Source organism: Amblyraja radiata, chromosome 25, assembly GCF_010909765.2.
Source record: "Amblyraja radiata isolate CabotCenter1 chromosome 25, sAmbRad1.1.pri, whole genome shotgun sequence".
NCBI lineage: Eukaryota > Metazoa > Chordata > Chondrichthyes > Rajiformes > Rajidae > Amblyraja > Amblyraja radiata.
Genome location: NC_045980.1, coordinates 3,504,005 through 3,521,674, shown reverse-complemented (window position 1 = coordinate 3,521,674; position 17,670 = coordinate 3,504,005).

The following is a 17,670-nucleotide window of genomic DNA, read 5'->3' as shown; positions in this document are numbered from 1 at the left end:
TGGATTTTCGCCATCTGGCACGGAATGCAGGTGCGAGCCCAATTGCCAACCTGCTTGCGCAGACCGTGCCACATGAAACGAGCAGCCACTAGTGCCGTTGTCGCCCGGATTGATGGGTGAGACAGTCCGTGGATGACTTCGAACACCCTCTGGCGCCAGGCGGCAGGGACGATGGGGCGCGGCTGACCGGACGAAACATCGCACAGGATCGTCGCTCGTCCAGGACCGAGAGGGACATCCTCAAGGTGGAGGCCGGTCATCTCATCGTCCGTGAGCTGTGCCTCTGCCAGGGCAGAATAGTCAATTCCGGGCACCACCTCGAAAACGGCGTTGATAGCGGGGCGGGAAAATGCGTCGGCCACCCGGTTCTCCTTCCCCTCGATGTAACGGGTAGAAGTAGTATATTCCGAAATGTAGGCCAAATGCCGCTACTGTCGTGCGGACCAGGGGTCGGAAACCTTTGCCAGGGCAAAAGTGAGCGGATTGTGGTCCGTGTAGGCAGTGAACGGGCAGCCCTCCAGGAAGTAGCGGAAGTGGCGCACTGCCAGGTACAGAGCCAGGAGCTCGAGGTCGAACGCGCTGTATTTCGTCTGCGCGCGGTTGAGGTGCCGGCTGAAGAAGGCCAGGGGCTGTCAACCTCCGCCCGTCAGTTGCTCCAGCACGGCACCAACCGCCGACACCGAGGCATCCACCGTGAGAGCAGTCGGGGCATCTTCCCGCGGGTGCACCAGCAGTACGGCCCGAGCAAGGGCCTCCTTCGCGCCGCCAAATGCTGCCACTGCCTCGTGGGTCCATTCAACGTTCTTGTTCTGCCCACCCGCCAGGAGTTGATACAGCGGCCGCATGATGTGGGCCGTGGATGGCACGAAACGATGGTAAAACGCCACCATACCGACAAACTCCTGCAGGCCGCGTGACCGTGCATGGGCGGGGAAACCGACGGATGGCGTCGACCCTGTCAGGCAGGGGAACCACGCCTTGCGCAGTCACGCGGTGGCCGAGGAAGTCAATCTCGGTTACCCCAAAACGGCACTTGTCGAGGTTGATGGCCAAACCATGTTCGCTGAGCCGCTGACAGAGCTGCCGAAGGTGGGCGCAGTGCACCTGCTGCGAGCGGCTGGCCACCAGGATGTCGTCCAGGTAAACAAATACGAAATCGAGGTCGCGACAAACCCCGTCCATTAGGCGTTGAAAAGCCTGCGCAGCGTTCTTGAGGCCGAACGGCATCCGCGTGAGCACATAAAGTCCGAATGGCGTGATGATCGCCGTCTTGGGTACATCATCCGGGTGGACCGGGATCTGGTTATAACCCCGTACCAGATCCACTTTTGAAAATATTGTGGCCCCAGCCAAATGGGCGGTGAAGTCCTGGATGTGGGGTACGGGGTATCGATCCGCTGTTGTTGCGGCGTTCAGCCATCGGTAATCCCCGCAAGGTCGCCAGCCCCCGCTTGCCTTAGGGACGATGTGGAGTGGGAACGCCCATGGGCTGCTTGAAGGGCGGACGATTCCCAAGGCCTCCATCGTGCGGAATTCCTGCCGGCGGCAGTCGGTGTGCTCGTGCGTGGAGAGATGGGCCGGTAGTCAGGATAAAATGTACCACTCCATGATTGGGGGTCGATGACCGAAACTGTGGATTCAGGATGTCCGGGAACGCGGCCAAGATCCGTGCAAAGCGGGAGTCCACGGACGACAGGGGCCGTCCCACCGGCTGATCCAGACGCAACGTGATCGGCTCCATCGTAGCGGCGTTGACCAAGCGCTGACGCCTGACGTCCACCATGAGGGAATGCGCCCGGAGGAAGTCGGCCCCGAACAATGGCTGGGAGACATCAGCAATGGTGAACTGCCACGAGAAATGGCAGGAGCTGAACACGATTGGAACCATGCGCACTCCATACGTGCGGATGGGGCTGCCATTCGCCGCGGTGAGGACGGTCCCCCGCTTACTGGAACGAATGTTGGCTAGCGAAGGACGCTGAGCTCCGCTCCAGTATCAACGAGGAAGCGGGTCCCGGAACGCCGATCCCAGGCGAAGAGGCGGTGAATTTGGCCGGCCACCGCGGGAACTATTGGCAGCCGACCCAGGCATTACCCGGGAACGTGCACGGCTGGCGGCATTGTCGTGCTGCAGCACCCCAGCGCTGATGGAAGTAGCACCAGCGCCTCATGTTGGTGTTACTTGGAGCTTGCCGGCTCCTGTTGGTGGTGCCTGCAGCTTGCTGGTGCTGGACTGCAGGTGCAGTACCCGTCACGGCCGCGGGGGGGGGCGATCTTACGGACCGTCGGGCTGGAGCTGTCACTCCTTCCACAGCTCCCCCGCCCCACCGGAGGAAATCGGGAGCTGCCGGGGTGACGTCATCGGCGCGCCTGCCGACGGCCAGCGCGTTGACGTATCAGGGCGCATCGTCCTTAGTGCGTCCCCGTGGCTGCTGACGTCATCAGGGCGCGCCATCCACAGCGCGTCGGCGCGCCTCCCGAGGGCCCTGATGTCGGCGAAGGAGGCGTCCGTTAGCTGAAGACGGATGTAGGCCGGCAGCAGATGGAAGTAGGTATACTCGAACATCAGGCACGGCGTGTGCCCATCCAGTAGAGCCACCATCTCCTTTAGGAGGCTAGATGGCCTACGGTCGCCTAGGCCCTCCATATGAAGGAGCCTAGCAGCACGCTCCATCCTACTTAGTCCATAAATTTGGAGCAGGAGCTCCTTAAGGCCGAGATATTTATCGGTGGCCGGGGGGGCTGCGAGGAAGTCCGTGACCTCCTCGACCGTGTCCTGGTCGAGGGCTCCCACCAGGTAATAGAAGCGGGTGGCATCGACCGTGATGCCCCGCAGGTTGAACTGGGCCTCCGCCTGCTGGAACCAGATGTGCGGCCGGGTGGTCCAGAAGTTGGGCAATTTCACCGAGACCGCGTCCAGAGACACGGCCTGGCCGGCCTGTGAGGATGTAGGGCATTCTTCTTTCTCCATCATGACGACAATGGAGCGTCGGGGTCACCAATGTGGTGCGTGGGTCTCAAAAAGGAAGAGAGGAGTCAAGTATTTTGAGAGGCACCTTTAATTATGTTCCTCCCGGTTGTAGGGAGGTCCAAACGAGAGAAAGATGGCACCCAAACCCCTGCCTTTAAACCCTCTGGTTAAGGGCCGCCTCCGGACTGAACCACTCCCGTGCCGAGGGGTTCGACAGCTATGATGGCGCGACCCTTGGGAGCCGCCACAGCCCCTTAATTTTCCAAAACAAATTGTAATGGTATTTTCATGTAAAAGGATAAAGTTTATATTTACCCAGAATATGTATTATTTAAAGCACGACATTCATCCTCAGTAAAAACAGAAATTGCTAGACATACCCAGCAGGTCACGTGTCTGTGGATGGAGAACCAGAGATATAGTCTATTGATGTGATCCAGTCTGCAGGTAAAAACCAGCGATACACAGATAGATAGATAGATAGATAGATAGATAGATAGATAGATAGATAGATAGACAGACAGACAGACAGACAGACAGACAGACAGACAGACAGACAGATAGACAGATAGATAGATAGATAGATAGATAGATAGATAGATAGATAGATAGATAGATAGATAGATAGATAGATAGATAGATAGATAGATAGATAGACGGACAGACGGATAGACAGATAGACAGATAGACAGATAGATAGATACTTTATTGTCACATGTACCATGAAGATACAGTGAAATTCCTCATTTGTTGCACACACACAGAGTGCACAAAAGAGTTGCCACAAGGTGCCGACAAAGTTACGAAATATAGACACAAAATTCTAGAGTAACTCAGCGGGACAGGTAGCATCTGCTTAAACCAACATTTGCAGTTTCTTCCTAGACAAAGTACCCTTAAATATTGTAGGTTTCTTCTTCGTCCCCCCTCGCACCCCCATCCCCACCGCTCCCCCTCTTGTTCATGGTGGTCCCCCACTCTGAGTTCCCCCTCTTGTTTTTGACGGTCCCCCCAACGCCGGGGCCCCCCCTTTGGTCTCGGCGATGTGGCACCTCCACCTGGGCCCCCATGGTCTCCGACCTCGATGTTCCACGCCCCTCCTCCATCTTGGCGGTGTGGTCCCCGTCGATGCAAATTAACAATGTGCTGTGTGTGCTTTAAAATGGCCATCCTGTTAATTAGGTCAACCCTGGCAGGACTTCATTGCAAAGAATCGCCATTTTAAACTGTGTGAGCGACTCAGCACAACACAACATTGCTAATCTGCAGCAGGCAGAGGCAATTCCGTGTTATAAAATCAGAATGAAGAATTCTGCTGAAGAATAAATGGGAAGCATTATTAAATTAATTTTCTAATCAGTTAATATGTTATGCCTCACTGCAAATTGCAGGTTGGTTGCAGTAAATACCAGTTCTCATGGTATTTCAAATCTTCTTCGATCTACTGATTTATTTGTTTTAGTTCTTTTTTCTTCCACTAATAATGTCTTGTCAGTTGTGTCGACCATTGATTTATTACACAGATGTGCCTCTGATGTTTATTAAAAAGGGACTTTTATTGCAACAGTCTGCAGCAGTAGATAATGAAGCAATAACCTGAAATGTTTGCCCATGATGAATTTAACAAATCTTAAACCACCTGTATCCTCTGCTCCCTGATTTGATTTTGTACTTTAACTGAACCTACTTGTCACTTACACTAAAATGGGTTTAAGGAAAATGTCCAACTTATTGATTTTTCTTCTTGAAAAGAAAACCATCAAAAAAATGTACTTGCTTTATTCAGTTTTGTTTTTATATTGAAGACTTCAGAATCTGCAGAATATCAACCAGCTTTCTATTTTGGTGTATGCGTTCACATGAGTCTCTTCTCATCTATTGTGAAAATAAAAGTTCCCTTTTCAATAAACATCAGAAGCCCATCAAGGTAATATTTTATTACATTCTCTTCCCCGTTTCACAGGACTTAAAGATGCTGCTGGGAGGTTGTGAGCAGGAAGGAACCGCAGATGTTGGTTTAAACCGAAGATAGACACAAAAAGCTGGAGTAAATCAGTGGGTCAGACAGCATCACTGGAGAAAAGGAATAGGTGACGTTTTGTGTCGAGACCCTTGTTTAGAAGAAAGGCGTTGACCCGAAACTTCACCTATTCCTTTTCTCCAGAGATGCTGTTTGACCCGTTGGGTTACTCCAGCTTTTTGTGTCTATCTTCTGTTGGGAGGTTGCTGTTTTGTGGTGCTATGGAGCCTTCTTTAAGTATGAAGTGCAAGGAATTAGTCTAAAATGTACAGGCTGATTTGCCCCCTGTTATGGGATCACCCATCTTCATTTTGAAATTTCATGATACCCCAATCTATGAAGCTATTTGAAAACATACCCAGACAATAGCAACTAGTCAGACAATCAAGGAGACTAAGGTAAAAATAGACAAAAGGAACTACAGATGCTGGTTTACAATAAAAACAAAAAAAATGCTGGAGTAACTCAGAAGCATCTCGGGAGGACATGGATAGGTGACGTTTTGGGTCAATGCTTTTCTTCTGAAGAAGGGTCTCGACCCGAAGCGTCACCTATTCCTTTTCTCCACAGATGCTGTCTGATCGCAGACAGATTCTTCAGACTGACGGCAGTAGAAGGGACAAAGAGGTGGGGGCGGGACACAGCCTGGCAAGTGATAGGTAGATGCAGGTCACAGAGTCATAGAGTGATACAGTGTGGAAACAGGCTCTTTGGTCCAACTTGCCCACACCGCCCAACATGTCCCAGCTACACTAGTTTGGTCCATATCCCTCCAAACCTGACCTATCCATGTACCTGTCAAACTGTTTCTTAAATGTTGAGATAGTCCCTGCCTCAATACCTCCTCTGGCAGCATATTCCATACACACACCACCATTTGTGTGAAAAAGTTACCCCACAGATTCCTATTATATATTTTCCCCTTCATCTTAAACCCATATCCTCTGGTCCTCGATTCACCTATGGGCAAGATACTCTGTGCATCTACCTGATCTATTCTTCTCATTATTTTACACATCTCTATAAGATCACCTCTCATCCTCCTGCGCTCCAAGGAATAGTCCCAGCCTACTCAACCTCTCCCTATAGCTCAGACCCTCTAGTTCTGGCAACATCCACGCAAATCTTCTCTGTACTCTTTCTAGCTTGGCAACATCTTTCCAAAAACATGGTGCTATAACATGCAGGTGAGGGGATTGGACAATATCTAGAGTTGAAATGGTGATGATAAGGTGTAAGATGAGGGGTGAGATGTGAAGACAGAAGAAATATAAGTTGGAGGTGGAGAGGGTAAAGGGAAAAGAAGGGGAGAAATGATTGTTCACCCAAGTGGGAAACTGTCAAAAGAGGGGGAAAGAATAGGAAGCAGGTAATGTTACTTAAAAATCAAGAATTCAATGTTATTTCTGGATTGTAAGCTAGCCAAGAGGAATATGAGGTGCTGTTCCTCCAGTTTGTGTGTGGAGGATGAGGCAGAGGTTTTTACTCAAACGGGTGGGGATGGGATGATAATACTCGTGTTGGGATCACATTAAAAATGGCATCAATGTTAGAGAATGATGTGTTGTACAAGGAGGCTGGTGGAGTGAAAGGGAAGGACCAAGGGAACTTCATCATTGTGCCATCTTGGGGAAAGGATTGTGGGAGCATTGCCAAGGGACACAGAGATGACATGGGTGAGGGATCCATCTATAACGGGGAAACAACATACACTAAAGAAAGAGGACATTTTGAATGTCCTAGAGTAGAAAGCCACAGTTTGCGAGCAGATGTAACGGAGACGGATAAGGGGATGGATGGTACGCTTGCAAAAGCAGGGAAGGAGGAGGTGTAGTCGAGAAAACTGTGGGTCAGTGGGTTCATGTTAGATGCTGATCGATAGTCAGTTTGGCAACATCTCCATCGGAAAGAGAGAGTTTGTAAAAGGGGAAAGTGGTGTCAGAAAATGACCAAGTGAAGTTATGGGCAGGGTGGAAGTTAGTAGCAAAGTTGATAAAATCAACAAATGCTGCATGGGTGGGTCTAGCCCTGATGTAGTCATCAATGTAGTGGAGAAGGTGTTGGGGGAGGGTGCCATTGTCCATTTAGAACAAGGAATGTTTGATGTACCCAACGAAAGAGCAGACATACTTGGGACATTCTGAGTGCCCATGGTTACAAGTTTAATTTAAAGAAAGTGGAAGTAGTCAAATAATAAGGTAAAAGTGTTCCTAACTGTGGTTGTATGTGAAGAGGAAATTTGTGGACAGCATTCTATCATTTGCCTTTTCTCCATTTGAAAATACGTTTCTCAAAGAAGAACCAGGCTCCTCAATATAAGGGGTGTCTCCACAAGGGATCAGTGGATGGAGCTCTTGAATGTGTAGGTCCACTGATGATTGTGCAGGAGCAAGCCCATTAGCTTTATGGTTTATCACAACCCTTTGTAGCTCTGGAGCATTTGGACCTGGTTAGAGTTGAAACAAGATAGACACAGAAAGCTGGAGTAACTCAGCAGGCAGCATCTCTGGAGAGCAGGCAGTATGCAGACAGCATCTCTGGAGAGAAGGAATGGGTGAAGTTTCGGGTCGAGACTCTTCCTCAGACTATGTCAGGGGAGGGGGTGGGATATAGAATGTAGTCGGAGACAGTATAGTGGGAGAACTGAGCATGGGGAGGGGATGGAGAGAGAAAGCAAGGCCTATCTGAAATTAGAAGGTCTTAAGAAGGTAGAGGGCCTTCCTGGGGAGTCCAAGAGGAGGGAGTCCATTGGAAGCGGGAGACGGGGGTCATCACTGGGTGGTGAGGATTCCTTCCCTTTGCAAAAGGCCCGGAGGCGGAGGCGACAGAAGAAGAGCTCCACATCGTGGCGGACCCGGAATTTGTTGAGGTGGGGACAGAGGGGATCAAAGGTGAGGCCTCTGCTGAGTTCCGTATCAGAAAGGGGGAGGTTAGGGGGGATGGAGAACACACGGCAAGGGAAGAGGTTGGGGTCAGAGGAAGGCAGGTGAGGAAGGCAGGCCGAGGCGACGTCTGGTGGGGGGATGGTGGGTGCTCAGAGAGGTGGGGGGCATGAGGACTATTGTATGGGTGGAGATTAGCTGGGGTCATCTGGCTAACAGAGGAAGGGGAAGACCTAGTGGAACCCCCACTGAGGTTCCCTGTAGGAGAGTTGAAACAAGATGTGGCGAGGTGAACACAAATTTATCTGCAATCATTAGGGTGAATGGTAACTGTAGATGGTTTATGCATGCAGCCTATAATGTAGCTACCTCAACACCACTAACCACTAACCACATGTGCCTTAATTAAAGACTCAGTAAAGGTTACAGTGTGTCAGACTCCACTCCTTTACAGTAACTACAATGTACTCTCCACCTGTACCTGCAGAACTATGTCGTTCTGAATAACAAATTCATCATGGCCGACAAGGTGGCATAGCGGTAGAGTTGTTGCACTTACAGTGCCAGAGACCCGGGTTCGATCCTGACTACGGGTGCTGTCTGTATGGAGTTTGAACGTTTTCTCCTTGACCTGCATGGGTTTTCTCCAAGATCTTCAGGTCCCTCCCAAATGTACAGGTTTGTAGATTAATTGGCTTGGTGTAAATGTATAAATCGTCGTTAGTGTGGGCAGGGTTGAGTTAATGTGCGGGAATTGCTGGCCGCTGTGGACTCGGTGGGCTGAAGGGTCTGTTTCTGTTCTATACATCTAAACTGTACTAATCTATATAATTAGAAATCTAAACTTGACCACTTCCCGTTTCCACTGTGTATTGATTTTAGAAAGTATGCTACCACTTACGGCTGTGATTTTTGGCCATCTTACTCAGAGTCCAACTCCAGCTGTCATGGCAAGAGGATTTTTCCCATTGATGAAAAATAAAAGACTTATTAATTTTTACAAAATGTTGAGATTCTCTCTCCTGTAAATGTTTGTAAATGAAGTTTGAAAATGAAAATGTGGTTTGAAAATGAAAATGTGGTTTGTTTAGAATAGAATAGAATGCCTTTTATTGTTATTCAAACAGCTTGGTTTGAACAAAATTGCATTATCTACAGTCTTACATTACAATAAAAACCCAAGACCCACACTTAACACAGTTTACATAAACATCCATCACAGTGAATATCCAACACCTCCTCACTGTGATGGGATGCAAAGTCTTATCTCTTCCCTTTGTTTTTCTCCCGCGGTACAGCAGTCCAACTGCAGCGTCGAGGCGAACTGGGGCTCCCGATGTTAAAGCCCCCGGCGGGCGATGGTAAGTCCCACAGCCGTTTAAGCCGCGCCGGGCGATGTTAGGCCCCGGCTCCGTGTCCTTTAAAACCCGCCATTCCAGCGGGAGAAGTTGCCGTTGGGGAGCTCGAAAAAGCGGTCTCCCACCCGGGACCTGCAAGCTCCCGATGTTACTGTCCACCGAGTTTGCGGCCCGAGCCTCCGAAGCTCCAAAGTCGGGTCGCAGCCGTGCGCCACCACAGCTCTTCCCGCTCCGAAGTCGGCCAGCTCCGCGATGCAGGTCCGCAGGCTCCGCGACTGGAGCCCTCAGGTCAGTCCTGGCCGGAGGCCGCCACCGGCTCCACGATGTTAGGCCCAACGACATCCGAGACCCGACAGGGAAAAAGTCGGGTCTCCATACAGGGAAGAGATTAATGGTTTCCCCCATATCTCCCCCTCCACCCCCCCCCCCCCCATATACACAGCTAAAAAATAACATAAAAACTAGGCTCAAGCCATACATTTAACAAGACAAAAATAAAAAAATAAAAAAGACAGACGACTGTAGTCGAGCCGCTGCCGTTAGGCGCCACCACACTATCAGCCAGTGGATGTGGTGTATTTGGACTTTAAAAAAACCTTTGACAAGGTCCCACACAAGAGATTAATGTGATAAATTAGAGCACATGGTATCAGGGGTAGGGTATTGACGGATAGAGAAATGATTGGTAGACAGGAAGCAATGAGTTGGAATTAACAGGTCCTTTTCAGAATGGCAGGTAGTGACTAGTGGGGTGCCACAAGGCCCAGTGCTGGGACCCCAGTTATTTACAATATATATTAATGATTTAGACGAAGGAATTAAATGTAACACCCCAAATTTGCAGATGACACAAAACTGGGTGGCAGTGTGAGCTGCAAGGAGGATGCTATGAGGCTGCATGGTGACTTGGAATGGTTGGGTAAGTGGGCAAATGCATGGCAGATGCAGTTTAATGTAGATAAATCTGAGGTTATCCACATTGATGCCAAGAACAAGAAGGCAGATTATTATCTGAATGGTGTTAAATGAGGAAAAGGGGAGGTGCAATGAGAGCTAGGCGTCTTTGTACATCAGTCACTGAAAGTAAGCATGCAGGTACAGCAGGCAGTGAAGAAAGCTAATGGCATGTTGGCCTACATGGCGAGAGGATTTGAGAATAGGAGCAACGATGATCTACTGCAGATGTTCAGGGCCCTGGTGAGACCGCACCTGGAGTATTGTGTGCAGTTTTGGTCTCTTAATTTGATGAAGGACATTCTTGCCATTGAGGGAGTGTAACGTATGTTCATCAGGCTAATTCTTAGGATGGCAGGACTGTCATATTTTGAAAGATTGGATTGACTAGACATATATTCACTGGAATTTAGAAGGGTGAGAGGGTTTTTTTATAGAAACATAAGATTCTCAAGGGATTGGACAGGCTAGAAAACGGACAACATGAAAAATGCTCCCGATGTTGGGGGAGTCCAGAACCAGGGATCACAGTTTAAGAATAAGTGGTAGGCCATTTAGGACTGAGATGAAGAAAAACATTTTCACACAGTGAGTTGTGAATCTGTGGAATTCTCTGCCACAGAAGGAAGTGGAGGCCAATTCACTGGATGTTTTCAAGAGAGAGTTAGATATAGCCCTTAACGCTAAGGGAATCAAGGATTATGGGGAGAAAGCAGGAATGGGGTACCGGATGATCAGCTATGATCATATTGAATCATGGCTCGTAGGGCCGAATGGCCTACTGCTGCACCTAATTTCTATGTTTTTACATCACCGTTTATATCTCTCGTTTCCCTATCTCCTGACTCTAGTCTGAAGAAGAGTCTCGACCCGAAACGTCACCTATTCCTTCTCTGTAGAGATGCTGCCTGTCCCGCTGAGTTACTCCAGCATTCTGTGTCTATCTTTGGTGCCATCCAAACTGCCCTGGACTTGGGGAGGTCTGAAATTTGGAGAATTGCTGTTCCCTCGCTCTCTACAGTAGGTGTGCCTGAACCTATGGACCTACGGACCTTGACTGCAAGGTAGAATGTGAGTAGCTTACCTCTTTTTCCCAAAAACTGTTTAGCCCCCATCCTCTCTTGTCATCCATCATGGTATTATCTACTGAATGGCAATTACAAAATATCAGCTCCCTCTATGAGCCATCCAATTAGTGTAACAGCCCTGTACTTCCAGCAAAAAAGTGTTTTTTCCCTTTCAAGTCTCGCTATTTTTTTTTTGCCTTCACTATTCATTCCCTGTCTTTAGCAATTATGAATAATTCATATGCAGAGCAATACTGCTCCAGATAAACCCAGTGACATATCTTTAATTATGTGCTTCCTGAACAGCACTGTGGCTCTGTAATCTTATAGAGACGAGTTCATCACATTGTGTTTTCCCCTCAGCACCACGGAGGACATTCTGAGCCAATTTATCCATATTTTGTCACCTCTAATCCCCCTTCTATAGTCGTGCTGGCTATTCAACCAATTTGAAAAGGTCTCTTTAAGAATGCTGCTTTAAAATGTAAGGCTCACAGAAATGCCACTACCAATTCACGAGTACAGAGAGAAACACCATTGTAACAGAGTTGTGTGCCATTTATAGACCTGCAGTGTGAGATGCGAGACAAATGTCAACTTCCTCCATTACAGCGCGTCCTTCCAATATTGATTTATCTAGTGCGCACAATGCATGAATCAAAGCCTAGATCACTTCACCAGTTCATTTATTTTATCTTTGATTCCATGCAATTGTAAATAACGATGTTTTCCTTTTGCACAAGACACAAACGGCCCTTGAGAAGATGATTCCATTGTTCCAGACAAAGTGGCGCTGAAGGAATACTTACATCTGAATTAATTTATACACTGCGTCATCATAATTGGTCATTGATCATTTGCCAAGAAGTTGTAAAGGGCTTTCAACATTCTCATCGATCTTTACATGATTGTTTTCAGTTTAAATGTCTCTTGAACCATAGACCCTGATATAGACCCTGATGTCTCCTGAACCATAGACCCTGATATGTCTCCTGAACCATAGACCCTGATATAACACATCTCCGTGCAAGTTTTTCAAGTCCTATTACCCATGTTGTTTTCCAACAATCATGAAAGATCATGTTAAAGTTTACTTTGAAACTTGCCTTTAAGGGGAAAAGATTTAATAGGAATCTGAGGGGTATCTGAGGGTGTATGGAACAAGCTGCCAGAGGAGGTAGTTGAGGCTGGGACTATCCCAACATTTAAGAAGCCGTTAGACAGGTACATAGATAGGACAGGTTTGGAGGGATATTGACCAAACGCAGGCAGGTGGGATTAGTCCAGCTGGAACATGTTGGCCGGTGTGGGCAAGTTGGGCCGAAGGGCCTGTTTCCACGCTGTATCACTCTATGACTCTTTAAGGAAGAAATAGAAATACCACTACCAATTCGCATCTCTGCACAAGGTCTTCCATGAGCACCATGATTGAAGGTAAATATGCCAAATAACTTCCTCGGGCTGCTGCTTTTTATTATCTAATAATTTAGTAATGACTAGACTAAGTGGGACCCGTTGAGTCCCATTCTCACACGGGAGGCCTGGTCCCCCAGCGCAATATTCCCCCACTCCACCAATTCCAATATTCCACCACTCACGCGTAGCCCCCAACTGCGCAGGCGCGGCTGACGGGTTCCCGTTGTGACGCCCCTGATCCTCCCTCCTCCCCTCAACTCCCCCACTCTGCCCCTTGCCCTTCCCCCCCCACGCACTCACTCCATCCCCCTCTCAAACCCCTCCCGCCATCCACTCTTAGCGGCTTTCCGGCAGTGCAGCCATTCCCTCCTATTGGGTTCCCATTGTGACGTAGAACATGCAGGTATTACTGCGCAGTGCAGCTGACGGGCACGGCAGGTGGAAAAGGGATTTATTAATGCTTAAAATGTGAATAACTCTTAAAATATAACAACAATTTAAACGTTAAAAAGGAGATTTATTCAGTCCATTCCTCTTGTTACGTTCTGCAGCCGGGGAGGGGGGTCGGCTTCAGGCGGGGACTGTCGGGTGCCGGTGGGGGAGGACAAAGGAAAAAGGACAAAGGACATTTATTGTCACATACACCAATTGGTGCAGTGAAATTTGAGTTGCCACTTGTAGCACACCAATACAAATAAAACACAACATTAAAGAATTTAACATTGAACATAAAAAAAACCCCTCCACAATGGTTCCCACTGTGAGGGAAGGCAACAAAGTCCAGTCCTCTTCCTCTTGTTCACCCATGGTCGGGCCTATTGAGGCCTCCGCAGTCACGGCAACGGTGGCCCGATGTTTCAGGCCCTCTCGTCGGATGATGGAGCTTCTCTCAGCGGCTTGGAATGTCTGGAACGGCCACTACCGCCCTGGAGACCGCAGCTCCCAAAGTCCACAGGCCGCGCTGGTCTAACACTGGCGCTCCAACACTGGCGATCTCGGCGAAAGATTCCAGGCTCCGCGGTGTCTAAACCCAGCGCCGCCCGCAGCTGGGCGCTCTCCGCGACCACAGCTCCGTGATGTAGGAGTCGGCAGTCTCAGCACTCCGGAGCTCACCACACGGCGACCCGGGTAAAGCATTGCCTGCTCTCCGCGATGGTGTTTCAGCGCTGAGGTTCTGGCTGGTCCCGGTTGTTGGTAGGCCTCGAGGAGAGGGAGAAGATGCAGCTTGGAGGAAAGCCACATCTCCGACCAGGTAGGGACTGAGAAATACAGTTTCCCCCTCCTCCCCCCCCCTCCCCCCCCACCCCCCACATAAAAAGACTAGACCTCCAAAACAAAAACTTTCAACACACTAAAATTTAAAAAAAAGGGTGAAAGGGCAAGCAGCTGCAGGCAGGGCAGCCTTACTCGATGGCGCCCCCACTCGAACTGAGTGGGGAGCGTCCTGCAGCCGGGGGAGGGGGACGGCCTCAGGCAGTGGCCTGTGTGGGGGGGGGGGTTTTCTGGAGGTCTAGTATGGGTGTTATGGTCTAAAGGGAATGGTTTCCAGAGGGCTAGTATGGACATTGTGGGCCGAATGGATTCTTGGGCTAGTCCTGCAGCTGGGGACTGGGAGGCTTCAGGTGGGGGCCAGAGGGAGCATTCTGTAGCCAGGGGGGGGGGGGGACAGCTTCAGGCAGGGACTGGTGGGGAGGGGAGGGGGGAGCACTGCCATGGCCTGCCGCCGTGGGGATGGGGGGTGTGCGAGGGGAGGGGGATGGCGGTGTGTGGGCGTGGGTGGTGAGCCCCGCCAGTGCCTGGTTCTCTCAATCGCCACACTCTCATTCCTCACTTCCCCAGGATATCGAATTTGCAGCAATCGGGCAGGCTCTGCACACCTGGTAGCTTCTGGGCCCACAGTTCACTCACTCACAGCTTCTGGATCCACAGTTCACTCACTCACGGCTGCTGGTCTCGACTCTCACTCACGGCTTCCAGACTTCCGGGCTTGCTGACTGACTCACACCTGACTTCTGGACGCACAGCCGGCCTCCAGGGCTTTATTCTACTCGCCCCCCCAGAAGGGTCGTTACCTTCATGGTGACTGACAGGCGAGAAGACCAATCTCACGATTTTTTAAACCTTCATAACTTTTGTAATATTCCACCGATCGGAACAAAACTTGGTGCACTTGGAGCAGAGGAGAACATTGAGTAAGGTGGGGGGGGGGGGGGCGCAAATCCTAGCGATATATGGTACTGTTTTTGCTCAAATTTAAGAACAACGCAACGCAGTCAAGATGAGAGTTTTAGTAATAGTATGGAAGAAGATATGGAAAATGATTATATATGAGTTGAGTCAAAATATCCAATGAGAAGAATATTTCATAGGAATAGTAATATTTTATTGTCACTTGTTTTTATTTTATTTGTCACAATGAGATTATTTGCTGCATCCACAATGTGTACAAGTGGCAGCCAATTATGGTGCTGACAAAGTTACAAAGCACGCCAGCTCCTCCTTTTGTTCCCCCCAACAGTCCCCCGCCCCCCATGCCGGCTCCTCCATTGTTAACTCCCCCCTCACGGTGGTCCTCTACGCTCTCATCGACCGTCAACCATGGATCGAGCCACGAGGCATCGCCGCCGCCACGGGGCTTCACCATGCCGAGGCCACCGCTGTCGCTGAACCACTTCACGCCCACGTGGTGCCGACCCGGGCCCCAGCCACGGGCTCCGTCGGTTGCAACGCTGACCCAGACTCTGACCCACAGCCGCGGCCCCACCGTCGGGAAGCCTTCCAACACCAAGTGCAACCAGTTCCCAAGTCATTAAAGTATCTTTAATACACTTTCATATTGTATATGATCTTTAGAAAATCTGGACCAAGAAAAGGACATTCAGCCTACTATAGCGGAACAAATGATGACTTCCACAAAATCAATCGATTACTACTCTACTATTGATTAAATATTCTGTCCGCATTCTCCCGAGATAACAAAGCAAGCTCCCTTTAAAGTTAGCCCATGATCCTTGCTCCTCTATTAAGAATCTGTTGCATCTTTTCATTAAAAGCAGGAAATGCAGGAAACCCTGAGTAGGTCAGGTGGCCTCTGCGGAAAGAGAAACAGTTTAATGTTTCATGTCAAAGACCCTTTGTCAGAATTGAAATATTACCTTTATCGCTTTCTCCCCAGATACTGTCAGATCAGTTCAGTGGTTGCAGCATATTCTACTTTTATTTTAAGTTTCTGCGGTTCATCGATTCGTGCATTTCCTGTATCCTGATTGGAAGTGATATGTATACACACCAGCATCTTTAACTGATAGAAGAGAGGCTGATGACTGTGTCCAATCCAACTGTGGTAACAAGCAGAGTAAATGCACAGACTCTAGTTTTCCCACTGTGTGGGAACCAGGAACTAAGGGGCATATTTTTTTTAGTTTGGTTTAGTTTAAAGATACAGCACAGAAACAGGCCCTTTGGCCCACCGGGTTCACGCTGCCCAGCGATCCCCATAAACTAGCACTATCCCATACAAACTGGGGACTACTTACAATTATACCAAGCCAATTAACCCTCAAACCTGCACATCTTTAGAGTGTGGAAGGAAATTGGAGATCCCGGAGAAAACCTACGCAGGTCAGGGGGATGACGTACAAATTCTGTACAGACAAGCGCCCATAGTTAGGATCAAACCCGGGTCTCTGGCGCTGTAAGGTGACAACTCTACCGCTGCACCACCGTGCCGCCCAAATATGAGTATTTGGTTTAAGGTGAGAGGGGAAACAATTATTAGGAACATGAGAGGCACCCTTTTCACACAGTGGCAGGTGAGTGTATGGATTAAGATTTCAGAGGCTAGTTGAGGCAGGTACAATAACAACATTTAGCAGATATTTGTCCAGGTTTATGGATAGGGAAGGTCTAGAGAGATATGGATTAAGCTCAGGCAAATTGGACTAGCTTGGATGGGGCATCTTGGTATCAGTATCAGTATCAGTATCAGTATCAGTATATCTTTATTGTCATTTTCCTGAGTACTCACATACCCAGAGGAAACAAAAAAACGTTACTCAACCAGTGTCCATTCAGTGTGCAGTACAAATAACAACAAATAACTAGAAATAAAAAACATATATCATGAACAAATTAAATTAAACACTCTACTCTCTACTAATCATCAACAGGCGTTCCGATCGACAGCTGCTGCAGTGTGTCCAGGTTGATGGTTGGTGCGCGATACTTTGGCAGGGGGCAAAGTCCGTTTATCAGTCTTATAGCCTGCGGGAAGAAGCTGAGGAGCATCCTGCTGGTTTTGCAGCTAATGCTCCTGTAGCTCTTCCCAGATGGCAGGATGGAGAATATGTGATGCGATGGGTGGTAGGGGTCTTTGATGATGGAGATGGCTCTGTTGATACATCTCTTCCTGTATATGTCCAGCAAGAAAGGGAGTGGAGCACCAATAATCCTGCTGGCGGTCTTCACAATCCTGTCAAGTTGGTGCCGTTCGTACGCCTTGCAGCTCCCGAACCAGGAAGTGATGCCGTTGGTTAATGTGCTCTCGATTGTCCCCCTATAAAATGTTCGTAGATGTGTAGTGGGGAGACCTGCTTTACGTAGTCTTCGGAGAGGGTGTAGTCGCTGCTGGGCTCTCTTGACCAGTGCTGTGGTGTTGGTTGTGGACATCAGGTCATCTGACAGGTGGTGTCCTAGGAACTTCACGCTGCTGACCCTTTCCACATCAGCTCCATCGATGTGCAGAGGTGTATGGTGTTGTTTTCCCGCCCTCCTGAAGTCAACCACCATCTCCTTAGTTTTTCCCACGTTGAGAATGAGGTTGTGGGATTTGCACCATCCTGTGAGCAGCTCCACCTCCATCCTGTACGCCGACTCATCATTGATGGTTGGTGTGCGATACTTTGGCAGGGGTAAGCATGGTAAGCATGGAGGTTGGGCCGAAGGGCCTTTTTCTGTGCTGTATGACTCTATGACTCTAAACCTATGAAAGCACAATCCAAAG